At 42.3% G+C, this 27,118-nt stretch overlaps 1 long non-coding RNA gene across 12 annotated transcripts in view; it reads left to right on the forward strand.

Annotated features, from left to right (window-relative positions):
* LOC128118285 (uncharacterized) overlaps positions 1-15,470 on the forward strand; it is a 36,914-nt gene extending 21,444 nt beyond the window's left edge. For 11 of the 12 annotated variants that reach the window (XR_008221104.1, XR_008221110.1, XR_008221098.1 and 8 more), the window contains 3 exons: positions 4,185-4,427; positions 12,459-12,650; positions 13,497-15,470. This is a non-coding gene — a long non-coding RNA (uncharacterized LOC128118285). Of the gene's footprint in view, positions 1-4,184; positions 4,428-12,458; positions 12,828-13,496 lie in introns of all 12 variants that reach the window. The other variant, XR_008221100.1, reaches the window with a different exon arrangement.
* Positions 15,471-27,118: the final 11,648 nt, after the last annotated feature.

The raw sequence follows: 27,118 nt of genomic DNA on the forward strand, positions 1-27,118 counted from the left end.
AAGGCTCCCCAAAGCTTTCAACATCGAGTATTAATTCTCTTCCCTAGTTAGTTTCCTTGACCCTGCACACTATTTGTCTTAGTCACTATTCTATTGCTGTGGAGAGACACCATGACCAAGGCAACTCTTATAAATGAAAGCATTTAACTGGGGGCTGGTCTACAGTTTCAGAGGGTTAGTACATTATTGCCATGATGTGGAGCATAATGACACACATGATAGGCATGGTGCTGGAGAAGTAGCTGAGAGCTACATCCTGATCTGCAGGTAGACAGGCAGGTGGGGGGAGGCACTGGGCCTGGTGTGGACTTTTGAAACCTCAAAACCCAGCCCCAGTGACACACATGCTCCAACAGGGACACACCTCTTACTCCTTCCTAACAGTTCACCAACTAGGGACTAAGCATGCAAACGTATGCACCTATGCGGGCCATTTTCATAATAACATTGTTGCCTCCTCAATGTTTCTCTATACTCTCTACCCTTCCCCCATGTTGCCCTCTGGCTGGTTTACCTTCCTTCAATCCTCCCTGGGTAACATCCTCTCCTAGTATCTCAGTGTCCTTTTCCTCTAGAGTGTTAACGGAAACAAAAACAAGAACACCTTTCTCCTGAATCTCAACTCTAAAAGTGAGTCCCTACAAAACTCCCAAATGACTGAAATTCTGACATGCCATAAATGTCCACCATAGACCCACACCCACAGGGAGAGCATTCTTCAAACAAAGCTCCAGGAGAGTAAGCCTCGGTGACCGCCATCACTTCTGGCCTCCCCGTCCACAGCCGTTCTTGGCTCATTATGGGCTCACAAAGCTTTTTGATTATGTGACTGAAAAGAGAATAGAGAAGAGTAGGTCTGTTTCTAATCCAGTTTTGCAAATCACGACAGAAAGCAAGGTAGTACTTTTCTTATTCTCTATCCAACATATCAGTAAAATTTTGAATCGGTAAATTATTTTGTGGAAACAGACAGAATTAAAGCAAAAGTTTTAACTTGGAATTTCCCAGTTCTTTCTGTGACCTCCGAATTGTGAGTCTTGTCAGTCGTGGTCAAGTGCCTGGGTACTCTGGTGCCTGATGGTTGGGAGAGATGTCAATAGAAAAGGAAGGGTGAGTATACAAGCAGAACCTTCTGGCTGGGAACCTCTTCTTTCTCATGACAAGTACGCTTGTTCTAATGTGCAGTAGATTTGGACACTCCTTCAACACGGCCTGACCATAACAATTCCCAAAAAAGAGGATGGGAAATACACCGATTCTAAAATCAAAATCAGCAGTATGTAAGTATAATTAGTTGCTGTGACCAAGTGAGATTCTTTTCCCCAACATGCAAGGTTGGTTCCACATTCAAAAATCATGAAGTATGTGTAGTTCACCACACAAGCAGTATGAAGTAGCAAATCCATAAGGCTCTATGGACACAGAAAAAGCATCTTAAACATCTAGCACCAATTCATGAATTATAAAGAGGAACCGACAATCATCAGTAGTTCAAAGAAGACTACAGATAGACGAAAACTCCATTAACTGGGTAAAGAGCATTGACAAAACCCTTAGCTCTCACCAGGACAATGACTGCACACTGTCTCTCAAAGCTGTGATGGGGGAAAAGTGTCTGTGCGTACAGCTTTTGTTGAGCAGAAGGAGAGATGGTCTAGCCAGGACAAGAATTCAAAGCAGAAAGAAGGAAAGGGACAGAGAAAGGAAGAAAAATGACGCTGTCCCACAGCTGACTGCATCCACACATACAACTCAAAGAAATACGTCAATTATTAGAAATTACAAATTATGGTAATGCATTTCAAGTCACAAGATACAAGCTCAGCCCATGAAATTCAGGCACATTTCAATATGCTAAAAACACACTGCTAGAGACCAACATTTAAAATACAGTAGCATTTTCTGCAGAGAAAACTGGAATCCTTAATTATAAACTTTAAAATATAGATACATAGGATCTATCTGCTAAGATTATGGAGAAGGGAGAAGGCATAAGTAAATGAAAACACTACATCTACAGTTTGGGAGACCACACAGCAAAGATAACAATTCTATTTAAGGTGACTTAACTGCTTAATGAATCTTTTACTAGTATCCTAAAGTTTTTTTTATATATAAGAATCCTGAAGGTCCATTTTCCAAAATGACAGTGAGAAGATTGAGTCTAATCAACTTCAGGACTCGTACAATTGGTATGGAAACAATTAGACACCTGTAAGAAAAGTTAATGCATTTCAGTCTAAACTTCACACCTACACAAAATTTAATTCAAAATGAACCATAGGATTTATGTATAAAACCAAACATATCCAGAATTTCAGTAAAAAGTATGATCAAGCTCCAGCCCCTGTGGCTAGAAAGGCACCAAATGTTCAAGTTCTCAGAGTAGATTTTCCTAAACTGAATGTGCTTGAAATTCAAACTCTGGTCTGTGAGATCATTAAGAACATTACAAGACATGCTACAGAGTGGTTAAAAAAAAAACTAATTGTACTTTTAGAAATAATTACTCTTGAATATGAAGAACTCTCAAGTCTCAACAGTGATAAACAAATAAACAAAAAATAAACAATCTAATTAAACCATGGGCAAAAGACATTTCACAAAAGAGAAAATACAGGAGGTAAAAAAGAAAATGAGAAATGTTGCTTATCATTAGCCATTGGGGAAAATGCAAATTAAACCAAGATGAGGCGTTATTACACACTTACCACAATGACTAAAAATAAAAGGCAGTGCACACTTAAGCTCCTGGCAAGGAGACTGAAAACCCCATCACTGCTGAAGGAGGGCCTGAGCCAGTCACTAAAGCGAACAAGCAGTGTGTTAAAGAACACACTGGAGGCCCGTGACCTGCTGACGAGGCTGTGCGGCCATCTCAGGCACAGGGAGGCCTGTGCTAAGTTTGCACAGAAATGATTGAATCCACACTGGTACAGAGGAAGAAAATAGGCCAGTGATTGGCAGGATGCAGAGAAAGGAGAGAGAACTGGGGACGATGAGGAAGGGCAGCAGGAGAGCCCCATGGGAACTATCCTGTGTGTTCATGGTACAGAAGGTATACTGATCTCCATACGTGAGAGCTGTCTAGAACTACATGCATACATACACACTCACACACACAAGCACAAGCCTGGGCATGAATCTGAGATTACATCAATATAAACATTAAAAGAAAAAAAAATTAGCAATAGCCCACAGTGTAAAACCACAGCTGAACCTAACATGGAATCCACATCAATTGAGAATTTTAATAGATATACCTACATTTTCAAACAGCAACAGGAAACGGGGTTAAAGTCTATTAATAGCTAAGAAGTGTGTCTCTAATTCTAGAACATAAATGTTCAGGATCTTCCTCATAAAGCATCTTCCTTTAGTATTTTGTTTTCCTACTTTCAACTCTGCCATAGTACATTTTTAAAAATGATAAAGTCTCTAATTTCGTTAGATCAAATTTTGTCTTTAGGAAGTAAAAACTGAGTTTTAGCATGTAGGCTCTCAGCATCTCTTTAACGGAAATATCTGAAAAACAGTCTTACAGAACACATTTTCCTCACCCCTTTAAGTCCCTCGCTCTTGCTATCTGGTCTTGTGTCTTCGGCTGGGGACCCTCCTCCTATCAGAGAGCTGGTCTTTCTCTAACTCCTGTCCTGCTCCTTGCAACTAGGTAAGCCCCAGTGGGCTCCTTGTAACTTTCGGCCACCCAGTGGACAGTGCCCGTTGTGACGTTGCTACTTCTTTCTGAAAAAATTAAGCTAATTTTTTTTAAAAAATAGGTAACAAGTGGCCCTTAGTAGGATATAGTGATTAAAGCAAGCAATGGCAACTTCTCTGGAAGAATGTGAGCAATGCAAGCGGAAGTACTCGTCCCCTGAACCCTTTGTAAAAAGCCCCTGCAGCCAGCGAAGGGTTGCTGACCCAGAGCAAACAACTTAATCAGCTTCAGTAATTATATTTGGGTCATTTTATGTTAAACCATGAAATCAAAAGCTCTGTTCACATTAGAATCTGAATCGCTGTGGTAGCCGCTGGGACTTCCTCGGCACACAATCAGTCTGTGGAAGTGCCCAGAATTTGTTCTCTCCAAGGCACAGAAGTTTCATCTATTTCCCTTTTTACAAGCTACTCATCCGGTCCTCTCTTTGGAGCTAGCCAACAAATCCCCTTGCTTTTCTCTGCAGATAAGTGGCAGGGGGCTTCCGTGTGAATGGACAGAGGAGAAGGTTGGTCTCCTGTTTGCTGGCTTCCTCCACCCTTCAGTGAAAGCCTCCAGGAAAGAGAAAAAGCTTGGGGAAAGAGCGGAGCCCTGTTCCATGCCCTGCGTGGTGAGGCAAGGCTGGGGTGCAGCCGGAAATGGTGAAATCAGAGTCCAGGATGAGGATGACTTCTCGCCATGGCGTTTCCTGATGGGCTGAGGCTTTGAAGTATGTATCATGGGTCATCAGAATGCCGGGGAGCAGAGGAAGCCTTGCTATGATAAAGGGGGCTTCACAAAAGCACAGGAGCTGGGGAGATGGATGGGGGTGGGGGCGGGGCTTTGCTCATCAGTCCTCTAGGTTTGACAGCAGCACGGCTGCACACACTGCACACACTGCATTTTCTGCAACTTCTGCTTGGCGTAGGGGCCCAGGAAACCTGCAGGGAATGGGAACTGAGGACCAGCCACAAGCCCCACAGTTACAGATTCTTTTCTCCAAATTGACATATAAGAAAAATTAAGTATAGAAGATGGGAACAAAACAAATACACATCTAAAAACCTACTTTTGTTAAAGTACATGTCTAGTCTCAGTACGTTTTAAAAGGAACATGTTATTTCTCTCTCAGAACTTTACTCTAGAAAATATTTCCTGTATTCTCCCAAAGGCAAACACTTAAATCCATAGATTGGAAATAAAAAGCCTGTTGATGACATATATTTATACAAAAACAAGCAAAAAGTAGATTAATTTTCTGTGTGTACAATTTTAACCCAAAATATTCCAGTATTTGTACTAATTAATATAGAAGGCCAGATGGTGGTGGCACATGCCTTTAATCCCAGCACTCTGGAGGCAGAGGCAGGTGGATCTCTGAGTTCAAAGCCAGCCTGGTCTACAGGACAGGCTCCAAAGCTACAGGGAAATCCTGCCTCAAAAAACCAATAAACAAACAAACAAACAAATAAACTAGAAAAACCAGGACTAGCAAGATGGCTCCGTGGGTAAAGGCGCTTGCCACCAAGCCTGACGATTTGAGTTTGATTCTCCGGGACCCACATAAAGATTGAAGTAGAAAACCAACTCCTGAAAACTGTCCTCTGACCTTCACAGACGGGCTGTGGCATGCCTGTGCACAAATAAATAACAGGAAAATCTGCCTTCACAACCACCATGCAGTCACCTACTTCAGCCAGGCACTCGTGTGCCTTCATTTGGCCTCTAATCTTATGGTCTTGCCATAAGCCTGTCCTGTCCTTCTTGGTGTCAGTCCTCTCCTGGGTGGGAACCTGTCTGGGGTCAGGGTTAGCTTCAGTTACAGGAGCTGCCTGTCCTTCATCTGAAGGCCCTCAACTTTGTGTGGCTGCTGCGGCAGCTGTGAAGAACTCTGCATCCTCCTGTTCTTAGCGGAAGCTGGTTAATCTGTTCTTTTATCGTGACTGAATCCAGGATATGTGTTCTCACCCAGAATGTAAAAGGGGAAGTTGTGTCCATCTCAGGCATTTGCCTGAAGGCCCTGGTGTCCTGGGTCCTCTGCCCTGGTTACCAGGGAGGTTGATTCTGGTCCCATGGAGGCTATCAGCTCCCACTGCTGTACTTTTTAGATGAACAGGCAGATTGTGAGGAGACCCACGATCTTTCCCACACTCAGAGGGCTGGGGGTGGGGGTGGGAATCACAGTAGAAAGTTCCTTATCATGTAAACATAAGGAGCTGCGTTCTGACAGCAGCGCTCATATAAAATGCCAGAGATGGCAGCATGCTCTTGTAAACCTGAGGATCTGGAGGTGTGGGGACCTGAGAATCCTGGGCCTCGATGGCCAACCAGTGTAGCCAATAAAGAACTGCAATTGAGACAATAAGAGATTCTGTCTCAAGAACTGAAGAGCAGAACAACTGGAGAAGACATGTGACAGGATTTCAGACCACACACACACACACACACACACACACACACACACACACACACACACACACACACACAATTCCCCCTTGATTTTCCGTCCATTGACACCTCTTGACTCCTCTGACTTTTCATTTTGGGATGCAAACTGCCAAGTTCCAACTCCAACATGGTCCCCACATTACCAGGTGGAGTTCTATCATCAGGGAAGGCCTAGCCCTCCACCCTCTGTTTATCTGTTTACCTAATAACCTATTGACAGAATGCACTTGTGATGTTGCTGTTCAGTTTTTCCTAAGATTCTGAAATAAATGTACATTGCCTTTGTTATCTAGATTTTGTACTGGAATTAAATAATATATGCATACACAGATGTACATCTTGATAAGGTGTGAGTATAAACACACACATGCATATGGCTGAGGCACCAAAGGACTACGAGGGAACATATAGAGAAACACACATCACGAAGATCAGAGAAGGCTGAGGGAGAACTGAGCTAGCACACAGAGCTGAAGAAACTGTTGAACATGTAGAATGGACAAAAAAAAATAGGTGAGAAACATAAAAGGTGTTACATACACCACAAAAAAAAAAAAGAAAGAAAAAGAAATGGAGATATTTTAAGATTTCTCTAACTAGGGGCCCAAGAGGAGGGAATGGAGGCTAAGAATTGATATTCAAAAAAAAAAAAAAAAAAGAAGGAACCCAAGTTTCTTAGAATTGTTGAAATGTTGCCAGTTGTATAAATGAAATTATATTTAGGGCTGGGGAGATGCTCAATCAGTAAACTGCTTGCCGTACCTGTATGAAGACCCGAGTTCAATCCCCAGAACCCACCTAACAGTTAGACATAGTGGCCCATACTTTTAATTTCAGCTTGGGAGAAGTGGAGAGAGGAGGATCCCCAGGATCCATTTCCCCAACAAGCTCTTCTACTTGGAGAACTTCAGATCAGCGAACGACCCTGTCTCCTGAGGACTGACCGCGAAGCTTGTCCTCTGGCCTCCAAACACACTCATGCATACCTGTAACAAGTGTGAAGCAGCAAATGCAGGAACACACAGAGAGAGACAGAAGAAAATGATATTGTAAAACTACTCAGTGGCAAGAAGCCCAGGAGGAAAAAAAAGCAAGTACCTACAAGTCAGTCACAGCCATCCACTGTCTCTCTTTAGTGAAAAAGGAGCCAGGATGTGTAACACTGTCCAGGCACCAGAGGAAAGGATTGCTGAGCCCCACTTAAGCATCTTCTGAGAAATGGGGGGAAATAAAGATGCTTCTAACTAAGTTCAGTTTAGTACAGGGACTTCTCTAGGATCTACACAAGCAGATGAGACTTCCAGTCACATGACAGGAGAGCTGTCCAGCACAGGTGTTCTGGAGAGTGAATAGAAAGGACTGTATGGTCCATGGCCCCTTGACTGCCCTGTGTATGGTATGAGTTACTGTGCTCAGCAGAAAGAAACTTCTCATCCCCAATAAAAAGCTTCCAGTAGCCATCACAACTATGTCCAGGGGACACCTCACAGCAATATCCCCTGAAACCCAATCCCTGGGGCTAGATTTCCAGCTGGAAGCCCTCTTCCCCTAGCTGACTGGCCCTCTCCATCCTTAGCTGCTTGGTGCATCTCAGTGCCTTGTGTATCTCACTGTTGAGAAATCTCCAACTCTGACTTGAGGAAAAATATCAAGATGCAGATGGTTTCCTGCTACCACATGCACTGTCTCTTCAGAGCTTTGGTGCCTCTTTGGAATGTCCGGACAGCCTCCCTGCCTCTTTTTCTGACATCATTATCCCACATGAGCAACTAAGTCGGAGGTGGCAAGATCCAGGCAGGCCTGACACACCTCACAATGCTTGCTTTCTCTGCCAGGACGAGACTTCATGGGGTGTCCTAACCGTTGGTTACATCCTCCCTCCGCCCTGCCTTTGTAAAGTGCAAAATGCATTAAATGTTACAAGCATTTCCTTTTGGGTAAGGATCAAACGAAGCAAACAAAAATGTGCAAATACAAAGCTAAAGGTAAAACCGAAAGGAAATAAGCCAAATTGTCATTAGTTTTAGAAAATAAGATCATCTATTAAGAAATCTGAGATAATCTGCAGATCCATTATCTTAACTAATAAGACTTGGCAAATCTTATTTAAATCTTATGTAAGCCCATATTCAAAGTTATAATTTATTTCTAATCTACAGCAATAAAAAAATAATTTAGAAGCCAGGCTGGCAAGATGGCTCATCCTTAGCCGTCCAGCCTGCTCGAATTCCCCGGGCTCACGGTGTAGAAAGAGAGAACCAGCTCCCATGAGTTCTTCCCTGACCTTCACATTCCCACTATGGTATGAACACACCCCCCACCACACACACTAAACAAACGCATGTAATAATATAAAAAGGTAATTCACATAACTAAACAAATAAACATGAGTTAGTGTTCTATACAAATGCCATCTCAGCAGAGAGGTGTATGACAGTTTTTAGAAGATATCAAAGAGCTAAATAAAATGAGACATCTACCAAGTTTTTTAACTAAAAACTCAATATTCAACACCTGGTCATCTATGGAAGTCGGTCTACAGGCTCGAGGGAAGTTCTCATAGACTTCATGAACTCTGTCTAAAACCTAAATACATATAAATGCCCAAAGATTTCCACAACCCCTGTCAATAAGAGCAACATGAAAATGATTGTCCCACTGGAAACTGAAGCTGGCTACAGAGCAGTAACTAAGTTGTAAGTATTTGATCCAGGGGCAGTGACTGAGCTGTGTTTTACCCCGGAATTGTGCTGCATGGACATAGGGGCAAACTCGGAGCAGTGGGGAATGTGACCTGTGCATAAAGGGGTGGGTCCTACAGAAAACCAGTGAACTGCCTGCTCACCTTCCTAGAACACATGAGCATCACATGACTGCTAGCTAGTAAAGGACCCCTCCTTCCTCTGTTACATGCGGCAGGACTTCAGTCACACAGGACGGTCTAAAAGCTGCTAGACTAGCCTCCCTCTATAGATACTATCATCCTTCCTCTGTCTCCTTGGTTGCTGAGGTTACAGGCATTCATCAGCAGGCCCCATCAGTAAAAGTTGCTAAACAAGACTCAAAAAAGCAGACAAGATAGTTGACCTGGGGCCCCCTTGTTGATTAATTACATTTCATCAATGTGTCTGCATTTAAAACTATGCTATCAGAATTCATCTTTGCCATTACATTTTAAATTCCATAAATAACTTTAGCGTGAAGGAGTGGTCTCTCGGAGGCAGGGGCAGGAGGACTCTTGTAAATTCAGACCATCTTAATCTACATAACGAGTTCTATCCCATCTGGGACTATACAGCAACTCCCATTCGTTCTCAAAAGTCCAAATACAACAAAATGAAAAAAATGGTTTCTAAAACCTCAGAATATTTCAAGTCATAAAAAGGCGCTGATGTTAATTCTACAAAATATTTTACTTGCAAATCAATTTGCCCATGTTCCCCTCTAGCAAACTGCATAATGTGCCTGCATATTGTATTACAAACAGATTTTTTCCAAATAAACACTCAGTTTCACGACTCCAAATAAACCATCCTGAGATGTTGGCACTTGATTACTTGAAGATAATAATAATTATTATAATATTTCCCAAGGGACCAATAACCTCACAAATTAAATTCAGTGAAATGTAAACATGTCACCATTACCTTTCGTTATTGCTGAACCAGACCAAGAAAAGCCCAAGTGGTTATGGGTAAGGTCAGGTGTGCTGCCCGTGTTCAACAGTGACCACACAGAAGTGTCCATGCCACTGAACACCAGCACCTGGCTCAGACTTTCCCAAAACAAAGCCTCCAGGAGGGGAGAAATTTGCATCCAGTTCTTGTGATTTCCAGCTCCAATCCAGCAACATCCCATTTCCTAAACATGACAGAAGTTTACTAAACGTTTTCATCTTGCTCAGACTAAACTGCTATCAGTGGACAGCAGTGTGAGTGGGTGTGTCGGGGGTATGTGTGCACGTACCTAGGAGCTTGTGCCCATGTGTGAACATGCAGCCGTCAGAAGAAAACACTGGGTATTTTTCCTCTATGGCTCTCCATATTATATTTTTGAGACAGTATCTCTTTCACTGACCCACTGATTGGATTAGGCTCAGTGGCCTGGGTCAGACTGTCTCTATACTCCAAGATTGGGGCTATGGACATATATAGTCATTCCTAGCTTTTATATGGGTGCTCAGCAGTGTGATTCTTAAAACCTTGTGATCAAAGTCAAGCCCGACCTCAGGGAGAAGTGCTTTCTGAGTATCCTCTCTAAGTCTGTGTCTCAAGGACCTCCGTGTGATTCTAAACCAAACTCACCCAAACCTCTGGCATGCTCCAAATCACCATTCCTTTGAGATTATCTCCCAAGAGCCTGAGTCACCCTCACCTGGCTGGTGACGCTCTGGCATCCCAGGATGTAGGCTGTTCAGAAGCAAAAACATGCAGGAACTTCATGTCATCTTCGTCAGTTTCTCAGATCTGCTCAAGGTGGGTGGATCGTGCTGGCATTCACAGAAACCAGATTTGGTGCCACGATTTTCTCTATTATGTTTCTGGTTTTGATTGTGGTCATTGATGCTGTTATGATGGCCATGTATTTCCTTCTGGTGATGTTGTGATATTATTGTTCTTTATTTTCAATCTTTAAGGTAGGGAATTAAGTACTGAGTAGACTCCTCCCTTTCTAGTCTAAGTATTAAGAGTGAGAAGCCACCTTCTGAGCAGAGCCTTGACTGTCTTACACACACGTCTATGTCCTGGCTTCCTTTACTTTAGTCCAATGTCTTTGGTCCCTTGAGAGCCCTCCTTTGATCTATCGAGTATTTATAAAGGTGTTACTCAGCTTCCAAATGTGTGCGGAGCTTCCTGCTATCTTTCCTGATATATTTTCTACATTGATTGCATTGTCACGCTTTCCCTTTCAATTCTGACACGGCAAGAGCTTCTGAGTCAACTTCCCGTGTAGTAATAATAATAATATAACAACACCAACACAATTGAGTGAACTGAAAAACAGGGCTTTTCTTGGACAAAGACCATGAGATACAAGGCAAGCCACAAGCACCACACCTGAAGACAAGATAAATGCCTAGAAGTACAGCTAGGACCTGCAGGCACCATGTAGAAGCCAGGGAAATCACAAGCCGGTGGGAATGTGTATAAGCAATTACGATGAAATATGACCCAAGCGTGACAAAGAATGGGTGTGAGAACTCTGGAGGGCACACACTCAGAGAGGGTCATGCTGTCGTAACTCCGGGAACCTGGCTGAGCGCTCTTAGCAGAAAGCTAAGCTCATTGCCTTGTGCTGGTAGGGGAAGGAAAGTGGACATTATGGAATATACTCAACATTCTCCACAATCAAAATCACTCTCCACAATCAGAGTCTTTCCCAGGGCCTGTCTGAGAGTGGGGTGAGGTGGGAGGCAGGGCCATAGCTGGAACACCATTAGACCTGGCCTGTTCCCCAGTGAAGCCAAAGAAGTACGTATGAGGGTCACACACCTCAGGGTATGAGTCCACTCAAAGACTTTAGCTCTAATCTGAAGATTATAGAAAGCATTTCCTCCCACTCACCCTACCAACATGCCAGCCATGCTCCAGTACAGCAACAGAAAATTAGGAAGAGCCTTGGGGAAATCCAAAGACTCCAGAGGAGAGGAAAACAAGGATTCTGGAGCCTCCCAGCATCCTCTCTTGGCTGTCATCCTATGGGCTCTAAGCACTCTGAGGAGTGTTCTTCCAGTGTTACCTGTCTAGTTCTCCTTTGTAACTCACCGGAGTCACTTTGCTGAGGCACATGTGGGTGAACAGGTTCCCAGTACACTGCACAAATCTGGACTCCAGGGCAAGGTGTGATGCCTCCTGCCCCATCTAGTGTTCTCTTAGAACCTATTCTAGATATTCTTGACGTCCTCTCAGGGTAGTTACTCTGAAGGCTCTACATGCACTCTAAGTTTATTAAAACAAGGGTTCATGGTTCAGAGGTGTTCTGATAACTGTCATTGCTCATAGTTCCTGAGAAATAAAACAGTCTGAATAAATATGCATAAATCAAAAACATAATTCCTCATCTGTATCTCAGCTCAATTCTGTGTATAATAAATTATTTCCATTCTAAAGTGATGGTGTGTTGTGACCTAAAAATGTGCCTGTTCTAACATGAGCAGAATATCATGATAGTCCAAGATCCCTCCCATCCTTAACTGGTTTCCTCAAATGTCTCCCTTATAAAGGCCTCATCATCCTGTCAGTAAATTTTGGCATTATTTTGACTTCTCTAGTTCTTTATTTTATTTTTTATTTGTGTGTCTGTGTGACTGTAGGTGCACATGCATGCTCATGGAGACCTGAAGAGGACATCGTAGGTGCACATGCATGCTCATAGAGATTTGAAGAGGACATTAGGTCTCCTAGAATCGGAATCACAGTCTGCTGTGAACCTCCTGCTATGGGTCCTGGGAGCTGAACTCTGGAAGCACTCTTAGCACTCAGCCATCTCCGCAGCCTTCCTTCAGGTTCTTACCTCTGAGTTTGTCATTAAACATGTCCTTTATCATAGCATCAGACCTTAAGTATATCACTGTGTTTCTGCATAGAGGTCTTAATTACATTTCTCCAATCAGGACATCTCATCTGATCTCTCTAGTGAAAAGAGAAAATTCCTAAGCCTTCACTGAATATACATGTCCCAGGTACTTAGCATAATTAACTCACTTGGCCCTTAATGATTATTGATTAATTGCTATTACTTTTCAAATTCATTTTTCATACTGTTAAGGAAAAAAAATCCAACTGGGGCTAACTCCAGGGATAAAATCAGGGTTGTTACCAGTTGAAAAATAAGGTATTCTAAGAATAAGCCATATGAACAAGACAGCTCTAAGTCTGGACACTTGGAAGCTGGAAATAGCATCTCAGCATGTCTACATGCAGGGCTCTGCCTCCCTGGTTCCAGGAAGCTATCTGCTCAAGCAAGAAAGATAGCCTTGGAAGTGACCAGCCACATCTTAGGGATACCAAAATAAAGGACAAGTTCACATTCTTCTTTCAAAGAAATTTTAGAGATGGTGCCAGTTAGAACTCAGCTTGGTCTGATATCAATTCCTGAACTAATTCTGGTGATACATGATGGGACAGAAGACCTGAGCTTTGATAGAAACCCATAGATGTGGGGGGAGCATTCATGAAGGAAAGGGTGGCAGCTTCCATCAGAAGAGAGACAAAGAGGCTGAGGCACCTCAGACACAACACCATGTATCTGTTTGTTACAATTTTCTGAGTGGTCTTACAAGCCACTTAAATTTTTACATTGATGAATAAATAGGAACATGGGCAAATATGGTATTTTACATGTCTTCCAGGATATACAGAAGCATGGACATGCCCCTGGGGCATGGCCACTTGGGACCCTTAAGACTTGCGATGCACATACACTCTTCTTTGCTCCCTCGTGGTTTTTGGATGCTGGGACAGACCAGGCAGATTTCAGGTGGAAGGACAGTGTGGGACTGTGCCTCACCTTTCCAAGATCCTGCAACAAATTCCTCTATTCTGTCTTGTGAGATTTCTTTCCCAAATAAATTCCTTTGCCGTTAAAGTGGACTCCATGGATTTCTCCCACTAGGTGCCAGTTACAATTCACCTTGCATCTGGTATCAATTCCTGAACTATTAATTCTGGTGATATATGATGGGACAGAAGACCTGAGCTTTAATAGAAACCCATAGATGTGGGGAGAAGTATTCACGAAAGGAAAGGTGGCAACTTCCATCAGAAGAGAGACAAAGAGGTCCCTCAGAAACACCACCATGTATCTGTTTGTTTCAATTTACTGAGTGGTCTTACAAGCCACTTAAATTCTTACATTGATGGAATGAGTAGGAACATGGACAAATATGGCATTTTAAATGTGTTCCAGGATATGTAGAAGCACATTTCATTTTCCCTGCAGAATGAACTCTGACACAGACTTAGCAAAATGTACTGCAGAAAGATATGTATTCACTTGACAAACTTCATGAGTTGTCAAGATGGAAATCTTGTCTAGAACCCTGGCTTGTTGGTACTGTGTCTCAGCCAACACAAAAGCTTCGGCCATGTCCTAGGTAGTCTAGCCCAGTGTATTCTGCATAATGTAAGAGTCATTTCTGCTTCTTGATGTTACACTCGGCCACTGTCAATTCTTTCCGAGTGGGAAGTTCATTGGTTTATAACAATCCATTGAGGGATAACTATAATTATTGATGACAACCTCATTCTGTTGTATCTACATGTGCTTTCTTGTTACCACTGTCTGTCGTCCCTCAGTCTGTAAAATAAATCTGCTCCATCCTCCTCATGGTGACATGCCGAGCCTGGGAAAGCATTACCCTGTGCCCTTGAAACTTTCAGTGACTACTCTACATATAGCAAATGCGTCATAGTTAAATTCTAAGTAAAAGATTGGTCGTGGCAAACATCTCTAGTGCCGGTACTGTTTCACACATCACATCAACCTAAAGAAAGTAATTACCTTTCTTTGGGCCAACACAACTTGATAAATTGTAAAAGCTTTCCAGGGAAGTGTTGCCATCACCTGGTTGTGGTGATAAATCAAGTAGGCAATCTCATCTAAGTGACTTCATTACTGGGTGTGCACTGAGGAAATGACTTTCCACATTAGCGTCGCTTATCTAGAAACTGAATGGATATTATAACACAGAAAACATGATTTTAAAGTAATATTGCTTCCATTGATATATAATTGGCATTTTAAAAACTAATTTGGAAAACATATTTGGATTTGTTTTTCCTTCAATGTACACTTGTTACCTTGCCTCTGCGATGATGAAGTTTTAAGAAGGCCTCGTGTTTGGCACATGAAGGCACATGGGAAGTCCTGCCTGGATATGGGGGATTGTTCTGCCTATACTTATTCACTTCTAGCTGCTCACAGCCCCTCACCCTAGACCACCCTGCTTCTCTTGCTTCCCATGTTCCTGCACAATTCCAAGGGTCTATCCTGCATGCCTACTTGCTGAATTTTGAACAGAACTCAGAATCATAGCTATGTCTCATGGGGCATCTGGAGTTGAGATGCCCAGCTTTCTGCATCACATCAGAGAGTACGTGCTATTAACATGACTTGCCTCTGCCTTCATCCCTTGGTGAAGGCAGTACCCAGGGGGTTTCTCCACTGTGTCATAACTTTTTCCTTTTCATGGTCTATTCTTTGGAGGCGAGCTACTATGTGCCACTCACCTCAGAAGAGGAGAAATGAAACCCAAAAATCTCAGAGGAGGAAATATATATATATCGTTTATAGCTCTTCAATAAAGATTATTAGTCCCTTCTCATCCATTTATTTCTATTTGATCTTGTCTTCATATTAGCATGAACTCAAGGATGTTTATCCATTGGGTAAGTTTTGTCCATTCAAAGCTTTCAAGTTCTTTTTGCTCACTTTAGTTGGATTTACTGTCTTTCTTTATCAGTCTTTTATCAATACATGTATTGCAGACATGTGGTTTCTGCCCATTTGCTTCTCTAGACTTTTAATGATGTATTTGACTAACAATTCCTAATTATCATTAATCATAATTTATCAAAACATTTCATGAAAATCAACACCTTCACGAGAAGCAGGAAAACAGACTAGCACAAAACTTCCGTCACCTCACAGAGGATGTTGACAGGTGGGCCCAAATTCTCAGACTAAACATCCAACACCTTCCACAAGAGACACAATCAAAAAAAGGGGGGGTGTGGTTCAGCACCTTCCAAAACAGACACAATCAAAAAACAGTGTTGTCCAACACTTCCTACAATAGACAAAAAGGAACAGCGTTGCCCATCATCATGTTTCACTTTCAAGGCCAACATCCTGGTCAGCAGAGAAAGGAAGTTACCACAGCTGCTGAAAAATAAAATCTCATGAGCATCTGATTCTCTAATGCTGACTCATTCCGAAAGCTAAAGATCTCTGCAAACAGACTAACAATATTGTCAATCAAAAGCAACAAATGAAAAGTTAATTATATTTCATGATGTATACATAGACAGGGTTTAAATGTGACCTGATATAATATAAAATAGTAAATAATTTAATTAAAAATATTCATGATAGCCACACAGAACCCTGACAAAAAACATTACTAAGAGAAATTTGTTATTTAAATGTAAGTAAGCTAGAGAAACATATGTTCAGGGATAGGATAAACCAATGTAAATAGAAAGGTATAAACTTACAGTAACGAAACGTCTACTGTATGGTGTGATGACTATAGCTAATACTACTGTACACTCATAATTTTGCTAAGAGAATTGATCTTATACATTTTCAGTACATGTGTACACACATACAGACAAAAAGAGAGAAAGCAGATATACTAACTAGCTTTACTGAGGCAATACTTTTAAAATATATTTTCTTGTTCAGAAGTTTTACATGTATTCAATGAAATATAATCGTGCAAAGCATACCTATATCAAACATGACTTTGCACACATTACGAGTATATTAACTCTATCGAGCATAGCTCAGTGTTGGAATGATTTTCTAAAGCGTGTTAAGCATGTGACAGGTCAGTACACAGCAAACCACACAGCAAACATGCAGAATGCAAAGTACAGAGAGTGAAAATGTCCACGGATCTCCGGATCCAAAGACTTAGTGTGGACCAGTCAAAATCCCAGGAAGCTAGTAAAGATTGGTGAGCTTCTTTTACAATTTTTACAGGAATTAGAAGAAACCAGTCCCAATAAGAAAAATAAAGCCAAGAACCTGCCAAGTTGTCAGCACAGTGTGACCCAGGACAAGGAGAGACACCCAGGGTCAATGTCATGGAGAAGTCACTCAGAACCATCTCTGAGCGCAGTCACCAGCCTTGCATGTAACTCCACTGCAACTCACTAGAGGACGGGAAGCTTTAATAAGTAGAAATCTATCGATTACATGTGAAAAACTTGACTCACCTTTATGTGGAATGTACATTTCACTTGTGAGCGCTCACAGTCTTAACTGTAGAAGCTAAACAGCGATATTCCCCCATGAAAGGAACATAGAGTATTATTATAATCTTGGGGAAGGGAACACTGTTTGCCAGATTTTTTCCAAAAGGAGGAGGAGAGGAAGGAGGAATTTTATGAGTAAACTCTTTTAATGTCTGTATGTTTCCTAAACTCACTCAATTTCAGGCTCTGCAATGAACTTAGTGACTGTATCCTATTGATCTAGAGCTCAGGCCTCGACTCAAATGCAAAATGAGGACATTTGACTAAATTTTAGCATCCCCTTGTGTCTTGTCTGCTGGCATTCCAAGATATTAAAGATGGTTTCTACCACTCAGATACTGAATTCTTTAAATTCAAAATGACATTTAAGCAACGCTTCCATATATAAAATTCTACTGATTGTTGGATGCTGGGAATCTGTCCACAATTTCTCTGACTCCTCGGTAGGGAATCCTGTCTGTTGGCTCCAAGTAACAAGTTCCCAAAAATATTGTTTCACTACTAAAATCACCAACCATACTGAGCACTGGATCACAACAGCCCAACAATGTAAGCTACACTTAACATATCAGACACAGTTACCCCAACTTACCCAAACTGCTGTTCCACATGAAACTGATTTTTAAGTCACTGGAAAAATACTTTTTAAGACTTTATAAGGTGACTGGTCCAAAAGCAACCCCCAAACATTACATATTTGAGCAATATGCATATACTTTTAACTGTCCACAGCTTTATAAATTATAGAAAAATAGAAATGTAAATGTGATGGAAAATGGAAAGGTTAACAGCTTTTCTCCTTGGTACTTGGGGTCCCAGGGTTCACACCCAGGGCCACACACTTGCTTACTAGGCTAGCAGCCTTACCCCAAGCCACACCCCCCACATCCTCCAACCTGACATGTGATGTATCCTATGAACTAGGCATTGCTCTGGGCCATGCCGACAGGACTTGCTCTGTGGTTTCACTCAGATACCAACACTGTACCTAACTTGGGCAAGCTGTAAAACAACTAAAGTTTTTTTCGAATTCAAATTTTAAAATCCTGTGTGTGTGTGTGTGTGTGTGTGTGTGTGTTCCTCCCTCAGTGTGTGTGTATATGTGTGCCTCCATCCATGTGTGTGCATTCGTGTCTGTATCCACATGTGCATGTCTCTTCTGTGTCTCCCTGTCTCTCTGTCTCCATGTGGGGTGTGTGTGCATGTGTGCGCGTGCACGTGTCTGTGTGTATATGCTCATTAATACAAGTGCCTGTGTAGGCCAGAGGTATCAGATCCCCATGAAGCTGGAGTTACGTATGCTTGCAAGCCAAGATGGGTTTTAGGAACTGAACCTGGGTCCTCTGCAATGGCAGTACAATCTCTCAACTCCTAAACCATTTCTAGTCCTTGAAGATTGAATTTTTTATGATTTCATCTTCAAAGCAGATATGTGTGTTAAAAGAAGCAGAAAGCTTCATAGTTTAAGGAAGGATGTAGAAGGAACAGGTATTTGTTGAGAGAATATCAGCATATGTTAATTAACTCTGATTCTTAGGGCAATGGTTTATGTCCATTGAAGACAATTTGAAACGCAAAGAGAAGTCAAGAAGTGAGTGGCATGCTCTCTTCAATATATAATCAACAGTCTATCAGCACACTGCATTTCCTTCAATGGACATATACCCAACAGTCTATCAGAACACTGTATTTCCTTCAATGGACATATACCCAACAATCTATCAGCACACTGTATTTCCTTCAATGGACATATACCCAACAGTCTATCAGCACACTGTATTTCCTTCAATGGACATATACCCAACAGTTTATCAGCACAATGATTTCCTTCAATGGACATATACCCAACAGTCTATCAGAACACTGTATTTCCTTCAATGAACATATACCCAATAGTCTATCAGCACAATGATTTCCTTCAAATGATTTTTCTTTAGATATGACCTTAAAAATATCACAATGTGAAATTGAGGTGGTTAAAAAACAGTGGTTAAATCTCTGTGGAAATTAAAAATGAAAGTGGGTAGTATGATTATGTTCAAATATAAATTCAACAATATTCCAAGCTATTTCTGTTTTCCATGAAAGACAACACTTCAATCAGGCGTGGTGATACTTGCCTGTACTATTGGTATGTGGGAGGCTGAGGCAGGAGAATTGAGAGTTTGAGGCCAGTCAGGGCTATACAGTAAGACTCTGGGTCAGAAATAAGTGTGGTGACTGGGTACTTCTCGTGACACATGCAGCTTAAATCACTTGCATCTTCCTGCAGTAGATGGTGATCAATACAGAGACCCTCATCTGGTCAACATTCAGAGAATACAAGATGGCAGAATTCTCAGCACTAAGTGGAACATACATATCATACCCCTCCCCTCAAGGTTCCTGTATGTTCATGAAGACTTGGAGGAAAGATGGTAAGAGCCAGAGGTAATACATCAGTGCTATAGGATGTCTTTCTGTATGCTGTGAATATGTGTGGCTCCCATTGGATAATAAAGCTGTTTTGGCCTAGGGCGAGAAAGTTTATAGCCAGGTGGGAAGTTCAAGCAGAGATAGAGGGAGGAGAAAGGCGAAGTTCGGGATGCGAGCCTGCCACCAAAGGAAGAACAAAATGTCAGAAGACTAGTAATGCCATGGTCATGTGGCAACATACAGATTTATAGAAATGGGTTGATTTAAGATGAAAGATCTAGCTAGCAAGAAGCTGAAGCCATAGACCACACAGTTTATAAATAATATAAGCCTCTGTGTGTTTGCTTGGGACCTAGTGGCTGTGGGACCAGGCGGGACACAGAAAAACTTCAGATTACACATCAGTTCAAGGAAACTGGTGTTTCCTGATACAGCAGGGCATTTGCACCTATGACCTCATGGGGTTTGCGACAGCACGCACAGGATCTGAACAAGCTCAAGCCAGACCAAACCCAGCAGGGAAGAGGAGAGGCAGGCACCCAGTCCTGCCCCTACCTGAAGACCTATTGGCAATTGATAGTGGCTGGGAGAGAGTCATTATTCTTCAATGATGTGACTCCTGATAGGTTGACCATGCACCAGCACAGTGGTTCTCAACCTGCGGGTTGTGACCCCATTCTGGGGTCCCATATCAAATATCCTATATGTCAGATATTTACATTACTGTTCATAACAGTAGCAAAATTACAGTTGTAAAGTAATAATGAAATAATTTTATGATTTGGGGGTCACCGCATCATGAGGAATTGTATTAAAAGGGCTGCAATATTAGAAGATTGAGAACCACTGCTCTAGCAGAAGGCTATACACACACATACGCAGGAGCAGCAGTGTAACAAATAAGACTTGCTGGTTTTAAAAAAAGAAAATGCAAAGTCTGCTGGGTAAGAAGATGAGAACAGAAAGAGCAGCTGTAGTAGGGGTTAGGTGTGTGTGTGAATACCATCAAAATACACAATATGAAATTCTCAAAGAATTATGAAAAATATTCTTTAAAAAGTAAATACAATCCTAGTAAACCCCTCAACTTACAAAATAATGGGAAATTAATTACTTGACCTTGCATTTTAAGTCACTTTAACATGTACAAGTTAAAAAATTTAATTAAAATAGCACTGATGGTGTAGCTCAGGTGGCTTAGTCTGTCTGGCCCTTATGACCCTGCGACCCTTTCACCATACTCTACTCCACAAAGGTCTCATATCCTTTTTTGTCTCTAGCCACCTAAATCCTGCCCAGAGGCTTCCTGGTCTCTTCTCTGATGATTCCATTTTCCTCTCCAATCTTTGACAGTTCAGGGCAGCTTTATTCTATGGTCTCAGACACTGCCCACCACAGTCATCAAAGCAATTTATACACATGAGAAGGTCAAGTTCAACTTCCATTAGGCTTCTGTGCCCACTTCAGCAGAAGAGAAGCCCTAATTGACATCTTGTGTTCCAGGAGACACCCTCACACACACACTCACCAATAGTCTCCATGGAAACCACAACACAACCAGGTCAAGCTTTCTGAGACCCAGAGTCCCAGGTGCCCTACACATCAATGTATTTTGCATTGCTGAGTGTGTGAGAGGGGTAAGTGCAGCTTTTTCTGCTTTCAGTGTGATTTAGACACTGCTCTGTAGCAACCACCTTCTCACTGGCCAAGGCCAGTGGCCCCTGCCATGTGCGGTGACATCTCTTGTACACTCACATGCTTTGGCTTTCACTTTTGTCTTTATAATGGTACCAACACCGCAGTCCCTTGTATGATTCTCAAGGAAGCCGTTGACAGAGAGACCCTCTCAGGGGCTCTGTGAGCAGAGCCAATTTCTCAGTTCCCTCATCGTCATTGAAGGAGTTTTTGTGACAATTGCATTTGACACAAACACCAAATCTGGTGACTTGAGTGTTAACCATTTGAAGTTCTTGCCACCTCACTCTCATATTGACTGACTGGACTCCTGCTCTTTGGAGACAGGGCCTGTCCTGATCTTCTCTGTTGCTGTCATCAACACCATGACCAAAAGAAATCTGGGTAGGAAAGGTTACAGTCCATCATCAAAGAAAGTCAGGATAGGAGCCAGAAGCAAGAACCTGGAGTCAGTAACTGAAGCAGAGACCAGAGAGGAACACTGCTTACTGGTGCTACTCAGCTACACTCCTTACATAACTCAGAGGTTTCTGTCTAGACACGGTACCATCCACGAAGGACTGGGCCCTCCCTACATCAATAAGAAAATGCCTCAAAGATGCCCACACATCAGGTTGATGGAGACAGTTCCTCAGCTGAGATTCCCTCTTCCTGGGAGTGTCCGATTGACAACCAAGATGAACTGGACAGATCATCCCCTCATCATCTTGTCACACAAACATCACTGTAAAACCATCACCTTCCTTTATCCCCGAGATCTCAGATTAATATAAAACACCAGCACATTTTAAGCCCTACAGTCTTTAAAAAAATAAACAAACAAAACTTCTGTAACTTTAAAAGTTCAAAGTTTCTTTTAAAATATCCAAAGTAGGCTCCCATGAAACGTAAAAAGAAATTTAAATACTTTCTTATTCCAAGAGGGAATAACCAAAGCACAGTTACAATCGTATCAAGCAAAATCAACATCCAACAATGTCAAAAGCTTGAGGTCTGGTGTCTGGAACTAACAAATGATGTTCTGGACTACAAAGGACTTGGGTAGCCCCAGTGTTCCAGCTCTACCTCCCAGAATACAGTTATTTTGGTTAGCACAGGCTGGCTCCATTCCACATCTGACACTGTTCTTGGTGGATGTCCCACCATCCTAGAGTTCAAATATTGTGGAGTCTAAGAGCACCCCTTCACCAGTGGCCTCTCCTGGTCTCTTACCACACCAAGCTTCAGCTTCTCTTGGCAACCCATCCACTCCTGGGGTCCCTACTGCAACTGAGGCTGCACTCTGACTGGAAGTTTCTCACAGTGCGAAGCCCCTGTTGCTCGCCATGACCTTTTCAATCCTGCAGTTTTCACAACAGAAAAATCAGTACCGTATGAGAGACTAGTACCCACTACCAGCTGGAGAAGCACCATTGGCCCCCTCTGGACCACAGATTTTCTGTACTGACCCCAGGGAAATAGCCTCAGATTTCACCCCAGTGGTTCTGATTGCCTATTAATCACAGCTGATTTTTTTTTAGTCCCCGCTGACAAGTCTCCATTGTTTCAGTAAAGCAAAGGTCTGACTTCCACAACTCTTAAAAAAGAAAAATACCACACAAAAATTTCACAAGAGTCTTTGAGGCACTCTCAAACGTCCCTCTGAAACTTGACAACCCAGGCCTCCATCAGCTCCATTTTCTCTTAGCATATTTTTTTGTTTGTTTTTTGTTTTGTTTTTTGTTTTTGTTTTTGTTTTTTCGAGACAGGGTTTCTCTGTGTAGTTTTGGAGCCTGTCCTGGACCTCGCTCTGTAGACCAGGCTGGTCTCAAACTCACAGAGATCCACCTGCCTCTGCCTCCCGAGTGCTGGGATTAAAGGCGTGCGCCACCACCACACGGCTTCTCTTAGCTTCTCTATCTTCCACATTCTCACAGAACAGCCTGTTAAGCTCTAAACACTCAATGGCTTTTCTAGCCAAATGTTTCAAGTGTTTCCACAATCCTAGATTTCAAAACATGGTCAGATCCATCAGACCAGCATTCTGCATCCCTGGTACCAATTTCTGTTCCAGTTTGCTTTTCTGCTGCTCCAATAAACCACTCTGACCAAAAGAACTTGGAGAGGAAAGGGTTTACTTTACCTTACAGTCTGTAGTCCGTCCTCAGGGAAATCCTAGGCAGGGACTCAAGGCAGGAGCTGATGCAGAGGCCATGGAGGTATCGCTACTACTTACTGGCTTGTTTATCTACCTTTCTTATATAGTACAGGTGTACCTATCTAAAGATGGCTCCACCCACAGTGGGCTGGATCCTCCTACGTCAATTAGCAATTAAGAAAATGCCCCCAGGCTGAGCTGGTAGAGGTAATTGTACGAGTGAGGTTCTCTTTTCAGGTGTGCTAAGTTGACAGCCAAGATCAGCGTCTACCATTGAGTTCTCCTTCTTTTGAAGAGTATCTCCCCAAGTTTAAATGTCACAGGCCCTGGGGCCTGACAGACACTTTTATAATTCTGAAACTGCTGGGAAATAGAACAAAAACCCAGGCAATAAGTAATAGAAAGGCTTTGGGCTCTCACCTCCCCTGAGCCTGCAATAGCAGGAGATCTAGAGAAGTTTTCATGGCAAAATGTTGACCCTAACTCACCAACCACGTGTGAAGACATCTGCAGGCTCAAAATGTGCTCCTTGTCAATATCCACAAATTCCAACCAGAGGTGGGGAGAGAGTATGGGGATATGACTTGGCCCCAGGCCTTGAGAGTCATCACAGCAATACAGTGAGCTCATGAACTAGGGAGGAACTTGTGTCCGACACATTTAATTTCCCCGAGGATAATGGCATGCTCATCAAGACACCAGATCAGATTCCTGGGCCCCTCAGAGAATTGCAGGCTATATAACATGCAGTGCGATCAATGCTCTGGCCTCAGTGGATTGAAAATATGATTCTCAGTAAATGCCTCTTATTCCCTCTCACCTCCATGAGAAGAGAGGCTGCTTTCTGGCTATATTTGAGCATATTTGCCAGTACATGGATACTGTCTGTCTCCTCAGAGATACTTCTTTGTACCAGCTAAACACTGAGGGTGAAATGAGAAAATAGAATAATTTATAAGCTCACCACAGGATATGCGTCCACAGAGTTTTATTCAGATCTATTAAAATACTGTAGTACTAACTGCCAACTTGGCTTGACCTAGAATAACCAGAGACAAGCCCCTGTGCATGCCTGTAAAAGGTTCTCTAGATTAGATTAGCCTCTGAGTATGCTTGTGAGAGATTATCTAGATTTTGGTTAATTGGAGTAGGAACATCCACCTTAACTGTGGGCAGCACCCTCCCCAGGGCTGAAGTTCCGAACTAAACAAAAGGAAGGTCACATTCATCTCTTGCTGCTTCTTAACTCTGAATGCAACATGACCGACTGCTTGCTTCTCCTGAAGCCATACTTTCCCTGCCATAATGGAGTGTACTCCAACTGTGGGTTCCTTTAGTTACTCTGGTCAGAACAATGAGACAAGTAATGGCTATAATTACAAAAGTAGTTAGAGGTGATCCATAGTTTTACATAAATCATAGCAATTTTAAAAAACAAATACAAACAAAGGAAATACAAGCCAAAGGAAAAGCTTGAGTAGAAGAGAAAATGATTGAGTCAATGAGTCGAAGCCTTGATTTCTTTGCAGCGGTTGGAGCAGGGAGCTGCTGTGGCTGAGTGTTCAGCACACCCAGAGTTAAAAAGCAGTTGCTTGAAATAAGCCAAGGGATTGTGTTTTGTTTTGAGTTTGGTACTAGCATAATAAATAAATAGAAATCTTGGGCTCATAGCTATTTGGGGAAATTTTTTAGTCATGTCTTTATAATATCTCTATAATAAGTGCAAAGGTTGATTGCTAATGTTTTCTATAAGGCACATTAATTCATACCAATCACTTGGCATCAAAGCAGCATTTATGAAGACTAACTCACCCATGAGCTAAGCGCTGCAGCTTGTTACACAGCTACTGGTTTGATACAAAAATAAAATTTAGACTATCTAGATTCTAGAAGAACAAAAGCCTATGATCCACCCAACTTAAACAAAGGCAGCAGGGTGTGTGCCCTTGTCCCTCTCCTTTTAAGATAAAGTTTTTCAAGTAGGTGCACAGGAGGATTCTACTACCACTCAGCAGAACATTCTGAGATCAGGGTTGACTCCTGTGGCTCAAGCTCCCCTAGCTGAAGTTCTAAGCACAAACTGTGGGATGTGAGCAAAGTCGAGTCAGGAAGTTGGAAGAGGAAGAAGAATGCGTGAATCACCAAAGGAAAAGCAGGAAACCATCCTACTCACAGCTTCATTGTTCAGTGTGAGTAAAAATATCCACTTGAGAATGGTACTGAGCATAGCATTTCATTAAAAAAAAATCACATTGGGAGACAAACATGTGTGCCCCATATTATATAAAGTAGTGACCAGACCCCATCAATGGGGTTGTTTATCAAGTTCTGTTCAACGAAGTCAGAAGAAACCAATGCCTTGACTTCCATGGTAAAAGGTGTTAACTGTCTGCTCTGGCACATTTGGATTCTGTAATATTCACCCCAGTTGGAATACTGACTGATGACTAAGTGGCCCTTGTTCCCAAACTTGTCCATAGTAGTTGAACTTTTAACTGAATAAACATTATGGAAATTTATGAACAGGGATGTAGAAAGGATGATATTTCTATAAAAAGCAAATCGAGTTCAATCTCTACTACAAAGCTGAATTGTTGAAATCATTGCTTGTCAATCAGATAACTGCAAATTAAGAACTCCGGAGAGAAGTCCAAGTGGTTGAGGATGTCTGGGCTCAGATAGCATCACACACAACTGTGTATTTTTGGTTAGTTTGTTTTGTTTTATCTTGGCTTTTGGTTTTGAAATAGGATCTTGTTATGTAGCTCAAGCTACACTCACAGTGATCCCTGTGCCTCAATCTCTTGGATTGTAGGCACACACTACCCTGTACCACTTAAAATTGCAACTTCTGATTCCTTGTAGAAATGCAGTAAGGAAGGTGTGGATAATGCATTATGATTGTGGTCTACAAAAAATGTGTAACCACCAACCTGTGCCCCTTGGGCAGTGGATCTAAACAAAACATCTCAGTGTCTCTTCGATGTTCTCCTTACAATTTTCCACCCAAACCCTCTACAGATGTCTCTGTCTTCACTTTCTCCACCTACATCATAAGCAACACATTTCTCCAAGAGGTGCAATTGTTTCGTCCTTTGAGGAGATGTTGCCCTGCAGAGATCTGGCTTTGTGAATGTGCAGGCAATGCCCTGGCTCAGAGTCCTAGGCTTCGTTCAATGCTCTTCAGTCTCATCTTTAATCTTGGACTCGGAGACGGGATTCTGATAAAACAGTGGGGACAGCAGCACACATGCAGTTGCATTCCAGCCTTGCCTGCACGGGGATAGAATCACGTTGCCAGCACAGAGAACAGAATCTACACAGGCTTTGACTGCACAGGAGCCAACACCTGGGGGCTTTCTGAAGTGGGTGATAAAAACAGGTCCTAGGCTCAGGCTGGTGAGAAAGCTGGCAGCCACCACCACTGCCACCGCCCCAGCCCTAGCCAGGGAGAGGAGAGGTCTTTGCATAGCTACAGACCAGAATGCCAGGACTCATGGCTGGGGCTGGCTGCCCATTCTGACCAGAAGGCTCTCTCATTGCAAAGGCATGCCATTAGCTCTCCAGGGCACTGTCTTCCAACACACAGACAGTAAAACTTGTCAGAAAACGATTATAACATACAAGCATATGCATGGATGTTGCCACACAGACTGTAAGGAAATCGACAGCACATTTCAATGAATTTAAAATCTCTGGCTCTGAACCTTGTAAAATACCTACTGACATAGATCTGCAAATGTC

This window comes from Peromyscus californicus, unplaced genomic scaffold (assembly GCF_007827085.1).
Source record: "Peromyscus californicus insignis strain IS unplaced genomic scaffold, ASM782708v3 Scaffold_22__1_contigs__length_63687245, whole genome shotgun sequence".
NCBI lineage: Eukaryota > Metazoa > Chordata > Mammalia > Rodentia > Cricetidae > Peromyscus > Peromyscus californicus.